This window comes from Aegilops tauschii, chromosome 5 (assembly GCF_002575655.3).
Source record: "Aegilops tauschii subsp. strangulata cultivar AL8/78 chromosome 5, Aet v6.0, whole genome shotgun sequence".
NCBI classification, from domain to species: Eukaryota; Viridiplantae; Streptophyta; class Magnoliopsida; order Poales; family Poaceae; genus Aegilops; species Aegilops tauschii.
In genome coordinates, this window is record NC_053039.3 from 398,384,174 (window position 1) to 398,391,142 (window position 6,969).

The following is a 6,969-nucleotide window of genomic DNA, read 5'->3' on the forward strand; positions in this document are numbered from 1 at the left end:
GTAGCAGAAATTAAAAATTTTCTACGCATCACCAAGATCAATCTATGGAGTCATCTAGCAACGAGAGAGAGGAGTGCATCTACATACCCTTGTAGATCGCGAGCGGAAGCGTTCAAGAGAACGGGGTTAATGGAGTCGTACTCGTCGTGATCCAAATCACCGATGATCCTAGTGCCGAACGGACGGCACCTCCGCGTTCAACACACGTACGGAGCAACGACGTCTCCTCCTTCTTGATCCAGCAAGGGGGAAGGAGAGGTTGATGGAGATCCAGCAGCACGACGGCGTGGTGGTGGAAGTAGCGGGATCTCGGCAGGGCTTCGCCAAGCTCAGCGAGAGGGCCGGGAGGGAGAGGGAGGCGCAAGGGGCTGTGGTACGGCTGCCCTCCCTCCCTCCACTATATATAGGGGCCCTGGGGGGCGCCGGCCCCTGGGAGATCCAATCTCCAAGGGGGGCGGCGGCCAAGGGGGGTGGCTTCCCCCCCAAGCCAAGTGGGGCGCCCCCCACCCCTAGGGTTTCCAACCCTAGGCACAGGGGGAGGCCCAAGGGGGGCGCACCAGCCCACCAGGGGCTGGTTCCCCTCCTACTTCAGCCCATGGGGCCCTCCGGGATAGGTGGCCCCACCCGGTGGACCCCCGGGACCCTTTCGGTGGTCTCGGTACAATACCGATGACCCCCGAAACTTTCCCGGTGGCCGAAACTGAACTTCCTATATATAATTCTTCACCTCCGGACCATTCCGGAACTCCTCGTGACGTCCGGGATCTCATCCGGGACTCCGAACAACTTTCAGATTTCCGCATACTAATATCTCTACAACCCTAGCGTCACCGAACCTTAAGTGTGTAGACCCTACGGGTTCGGGAGACATGCAGACATGACCGAGACGACTCTCCGGTCAATAACCAACAGCGGGATCTGGATACCCATGTTGGCTCCCACATGTTCCACGATGATCTCATCGGATGAACCACGATGTCGAGGATTCAATCAATCCCGTATACAATTCCCTTTGTCAATCGATACGTTACTTGCCCGAGATTCGATCGTCGGTATCCCAATACCTTGTTCAATCTCGTTACCGGCAAGTCACTTTACTCGTACTGTAATGCATGATCCCGTGACCAACCACTTGGTCACTTTGAGCTCATTATGATGATGCATTACCGAGTGGGCCCAGAGATACCTCTCCGTCATACGGAGTGACAAATCCCAGTCTCGATCCGTGTCAACCCAACAGACACTTTCAGAGATACCTGTAGTGTACCTTTATAGTCACCCAGTTACGTTGTGACGTTTGGTACACCCAAAGCACTCCTACGGCATCCGGGAGTTACACGATCTCATGGTCTAAGGAAATGATACTTGACATTGGAAAAGCTCTAGCAAACGAACTACACGATCTTTGTGCTATGCTTAGGATTGGGTCTTGTCCATCACATCATTCTCCTAATGATGTGATCCCGTTATCAATGACATCCAATGTCCATAGTCAGGAAACCATGACTATCTGTTGATCAACGAGCTAGTCAACTAGAGGCTCACTAGGGACATGTTGTGGTCTATGTATTCACACATGTATTACGATTTCCGGATAACACAATTATACCATGAACAATAGACAATTATCATGAACAAGGAAATATAATAATAACCATTTTATTATTGCCTCTAGGGCATATTTTCAACAGGCCTTGAAACAACAATCATTGCTCGCTTCGATTTGGGCTCTGTAGGCCGAGCCGGCGGAGTAGGTATGTCTTCGAAGGATCTCGCGAAATTTGGTCGGTGTTTGTATTCGATGGATCTAGTCTTTGTTCTGTGCCTACATGTTGGATCCTTTTGATCTACATTTCTCTTCATAGGTGACGGTTGTTGTTCTGATGTGCTTGTCCTTTGGGGCCTTGGCACGACGACTTCTCGGTTGTCTACTACAATAAAATTTGTCCGACTTTGGTGAGGGAGGGGTGAGGACAGCGGCGCGCCTTTGGCTCGCTCTAGTGCGTGTAGTCGTCGCCAGGTGGTCTACGGGCATGGATGCAAATTTTAGAGCTTCTTGTGTTCTTTGTACCGCCATTATGTTTAACGAGTAGAATGCAAGCTTTTTAAAAGGAAAAGTAATTTTTATTGCCATGGGATGATAAAACCAAAGGTCCCCTGTCGAAAAAAAAGCTTGCAAGAAGGTAAGCCTTCTAGAAACATGGTTGTCCGAGCAGAGGAGAGGCCCGTTAAGTAAAACTCCATCCCAGCCACAAAGGATCCTGGTCAACAGGGCGGAACCGAAACGGATGAGCGCCCGCTGTGTGGCGCGTGGTGCGTGGACGGGGTCCATGTGGCCATCCACCCATCCGGCCGTCCGTCCGCGGTTTCGCTGCCGTTTCCGTGTGCGTGCGTCAGCCGGAGAGGAGAAAACCCGGGGAAAAGAAACGAAAATCAAGGAAAAGATCGGGAGATCCAGCAGGAGCAGGAACAAGGATAGACAGATAGATAGATAGAGGAGGAGGTGGGCGAGTGGGGCGTCCCTATCCGTTTACAGTTAGCGCAGGCGCCCCGTCGCTGCCGCGCGGGCCCCACCCACGGGCGGACAGGATCAGGATAGGGATGAGGCTGCGCCTGAGCTGAGGTGGTTTGACACGTTCCCACCCGCGAGCGAGCGACCGCGTGGCCTGGACCATCGACCACACTGCACCAGCATGGACGGATGGATGGACGGATAGAGAGCAAGCAAATGCGACTCGCCTAGCTGGACAGCGACCCCCGGACGAGGTTGCTGCCGGTTCGGTCTCGCTCGTCTCGTCAATACCGCGGCCGTCTGGCGCGGTTTCGGATTTCGTTCTGGCAGCTGGGAATTGTGTTTTCGTTCCCAGTATTGCCCCTGCATCGCTGTGTGTGTGTGGCAGCTTTGTGGGCTGACGTGCCTCGCTGTTTAGGGGCAGTCTGGTCATTGGGGATGGGGAGCGGCTTTGGTTCGGAGGAGGGAAGGGGTTTTGAAACTAATCAAGGACTGTGTGGAGCTTTCCAACAGGACTGTGCTGCTTTTCTGTGACTGCGGCGTCGTCTGTCCAGACGGCCTCACTATATAACAATAATAATACTCCAATTTCAGTAGAAAAAAATCGCATACATACGGTACAGATACTCGGCCATCCGACGTTAACCTTGGATGTTGGTTTTGTTTTTTATTATCTTCACATTTGTATATCCGGCCAAGAGCTACGTACCTCCTCGGATGAGATCTCACCGACGGACGACCGACCGACGGTTGGGGTGGGTGGTCGTGGATAAACTTGCAAATCCAGCCACCACGTTCAAATCGATTTGTTTACTTACCGACAGTTGGAGCAGCATGCTTAGCCTCGATCCAGTTTTGACTAGCTGAGCATATGATATGCCCCTATCTAGCCAGCGATGGGCGGTATATGCGTAGAAATTCGGATAATCATGTCATGTGCGTGCCTCGACGATGTCCAGGACCAGGACCAGGAGGGGAGGTCGGCATGCATTTTCTGAGATATATAGCCTTGTGTGACCTGAGCTCCACTAAACAATAACTAGGCTGGCAATATCCCGGATCGAATTGAGATATACCCAGGCCGTACGGCCGTACGCGATTGGCCCATGTGGTGTCGAGATCAATTTATGCAACTTGCGTTCAGCCTATGGCGCCTCTCGGATGTGCGTGCCATGATGCCTTGTACTACTCGTACTCCTACCTCTCATTGCCGTTCCACGATGAAGTACGTCGCCGTGGCTTGTGGCCCTTGCGATCGGAGGTGTCGAACGGTTTGGGTTTCGGTTCATCCTGAGAAGTTTTCTGGCCAGCACCGAGCTTCTTCACTTTGGCTTTGATCTTGACCGTCCGTGATTGATCGAGGGAACGTGCGGTCCACGAGGCTCCCATGCAGTGAGTGCTTTTGTTGAGGAAAGGTAAGGCAAGGCAAGGCAGAATGATTCCCGTACTGGCGATGTATATCTGGCTAGCTATATCCTACTACGTGACTTTTTTTTCTTCTTCCGAAAAGCAGGATAACCATTGGGCTCTTGCATCGAGCTTTATTCAACGATGTTTGAAACACAAATACATGCATCAACACAAAGCCACATTTCCGACCATCAAAGTCGTTACACCTATGATGTGTCATGTAAATGGGTTATATGTGCACCACAGATTTGGAGGCTGAAATGCGGGACCTATTAGGTTGAATTCTACAAAAGACCTTGTCAACTTAGTCAACAAACAATTCTGACAGCAGTAGCCATGGATTGGCATCCAACGGTTGTCGTGCTTTTTCAACTTCCTCTTGCCGCTCAAACCAGCGTCGACATGACTGTCTGATCTTGCCTCCCGTTCGGCAGCGCTACATCGCCCGTCTCGCCGCCCCACCCTACTCTAAACCGCCGGCCAGACCATCCGTCCACCCCAACACACACCTCCTATTATTCTCCAACGCCGGCAGCCCCACCCTACACTCAAACAGTCAACCCTCGTACTCCCTCGACCTGAGACTCCATTGCCGCGTCTTTCCTTTCCGTGTCGTTCCTGTCCGAGGCCTCGCCATCATCCACCGTCCTACTGCGCCCGGGGACGGTGTGGTCAACGTGGTCAACAAACGAGAGCCAAGGAAAAAAGGACTACACATGAAGAGGCTGACAGTAGGGACACGACAGGTCCATGGCTGTACGAAAACAAGTGCCTCTTTATTACGAGCAAAAAATGCATCCTCATAATGGCTTATGATAGATGGGATCCACCATGTTGAAGCATACGTACTGCCTTATCTATCCAGTCGCAAATGTGTATGTACATACTGGTCTCTCTCCTACAATGAACCGTGGTCAAGTAAGTAGTGACACATGTCATACTTTGAAATTTGGCCGCGAACGTAGCAGGTCATGAAGTCCCGTCTAAATCGTGTACACATATGTGTAACCACGTTGCAGAAACACGAGGGAAGTACGCACCAGGTTGTTCATGTACCAGCCGACCGCACTCGGGTATATACATAAAATATGATATGCATATGAAAGATATGTTCATATCCTATTTGAAAGTTTTTGCATGTGATTTTTTTTTACTAGGCCAGCACGTAAGTGAATTGTCTCAAAGGAATCTTAAGTCTCACATTGAGTGAGAGCTCTCTTGTTCCATATAATCAAGAAAAGTAAGGGCACTTCAGTGTTCTTTGTTCCATGCAATTGGCCCATGGAGAGGGGTTTGGCTTGGTCCATGAGGGATGGGAAGAATGAGTTATTTGGGTTGCATCTTCCTTGTGGGCTCTTGTCTTTTGGCATGTCTTTGATTCTATATTTTGACTTCCTCTTTTATGCTTGCTATTCTTCATACACTGGAGTTTTTTGGCCTGCATGATGCGGAGAGAACACCGTCACAAGGAGCCAATTTTACTCCTCACAACAATCTTTAAGTACTAGTTATTGCGATGGATATTGAACATTTCCTATCTTCTACAACTAATGCCAAGGCTAGGTAGTACAATCTTCCAATCTTCTAAAACTAATGTCAAGGATAGGGGGCCAATCTTTTCAATCTTCAACAATTAATGGCACAAAAGGCTTGGTATTGAACTCAAATTTATTGTCGTGACACCTCAGTTTGAAGATATAGATGAAGACTCTCATAAGTGTGCACCTTCCAATATAAATATATGCCAAGATTAGTTCACACCCCATCCAAGTGTTATCAATGGCTTGCAAGACCACCGCTGTTGTGGCATCCATGTTGATATTGATGCTCCTTGTGTCTTTCGGTAAGTAGGATAATATATTATTTCATACGTATGTAGTTTTTGGCATGCATGATGTGGAGAGAGCATCGTCACAAGGAGACAATTTTACTCCTCACAACAATCTCCAACTACTAATTATTGGGATGGATATTGAACATTTCCTATCTTCTACAATTAACGCCAAGGCTAAGTAGTAAACTCTTCCAATCTTCTAAGACTAATGTCAAGGATAGGAACCCAATATTTTAAATCTTTAACAATTAGTGCCACAAAAGGCTTGATACTGAACTCAACTTTATTGTCGGGTGACCTTAGTTTGACGATATAGATGAAGACTCTCATAAGTGTGCACCTTCCAATATAAAGACATGCCAAGATTAGGTCACACCCCATCCAAGTGTTCTCAATGGCTTGCAAGACCCCCATCGTTGTGGCATCCATGTTGATATTGATGCTCCTTGTGTCTTTTGGTAAGTAGGAGAATATATCATTTCATACATATGTAGGGAGTTTATGTTTTTCCATCACGTATTAAACCTTTATTTCTATAAGGATGTAGGGATTTTGCATCGTAACAAAATTTCTTTCATTTATGTAGACGAGGTTCAAGGGAAGTGTCGCGAGGAACGCATCAAGCTCTCCTGTGATAATTGGGTCAAATGTTTTGAGTGGTGTCGTCTCTTTGGTGGTACGAAAGGGTACTGTGATAAAGGTTCATGTGTGTGTGTGAATTGCTTTGTGCAATCATCTGGCCACCATTCTACAGAGGTTCCACCACCGAATTCTGCCCATCTTGAGTAGTTCATTGTAATTGTCGAATTATTGGTAATTGGTTGTCCTATAAATAACTAAGTGCATTGGTTATGATATTCTTTTTATGTAATTTTCTAATATGACATAGTAAGTTTTCCAATGGAAAGGTACAATAATATGTTTTCAGGGTCATCGGAAAGTCCGGATCTATTTATGGAAACTTTTCAGGGTCATCGGAATGGGTTCCAGAGACATACGGAAAATTCAAGATTTTATTTGTAGAAGAAAAGTGCGAAGAACCATCATGAGATGACGATCCCTAGTGGGCCCACGAGGGCCCACAAGGGGCGCAATGGGCTTTGGCAGGCCCCAGGCCGAATTGGAAGGGGATGAAATCCTTCCCTCTTCCAAGGATTTCCCCTCTTTACCCTCCTCCTTCTCCTACTTATATATATGGGGGGAGGCCTCCCTC

The 6,969-nt window shown here is 48.4% G+C and overlaps 1 long non-coding RNA gene across 1 annotated transcript; it reads left to right on the forward strand.

Annotated features, from left to right (window-relative positions):
• The first annotated feature begins 5,702 nt into the window (after positions 1-5,702).
• Positions 5,703-6,613, forward strand: LOC120964012 (uncharacterized). Its single transcript, XR_005755682.3, has 3 exons — positions 5,703-5,765; positions 6,060-6,214; positions 6,343-6,613. It is a non-coding gene; the product is annotated as an uncharacterized lncRNA (long non-coding RNA).
• The last annotated feature ends 356 nt before the right edge of the window (positions 6,614-6,969 follow it).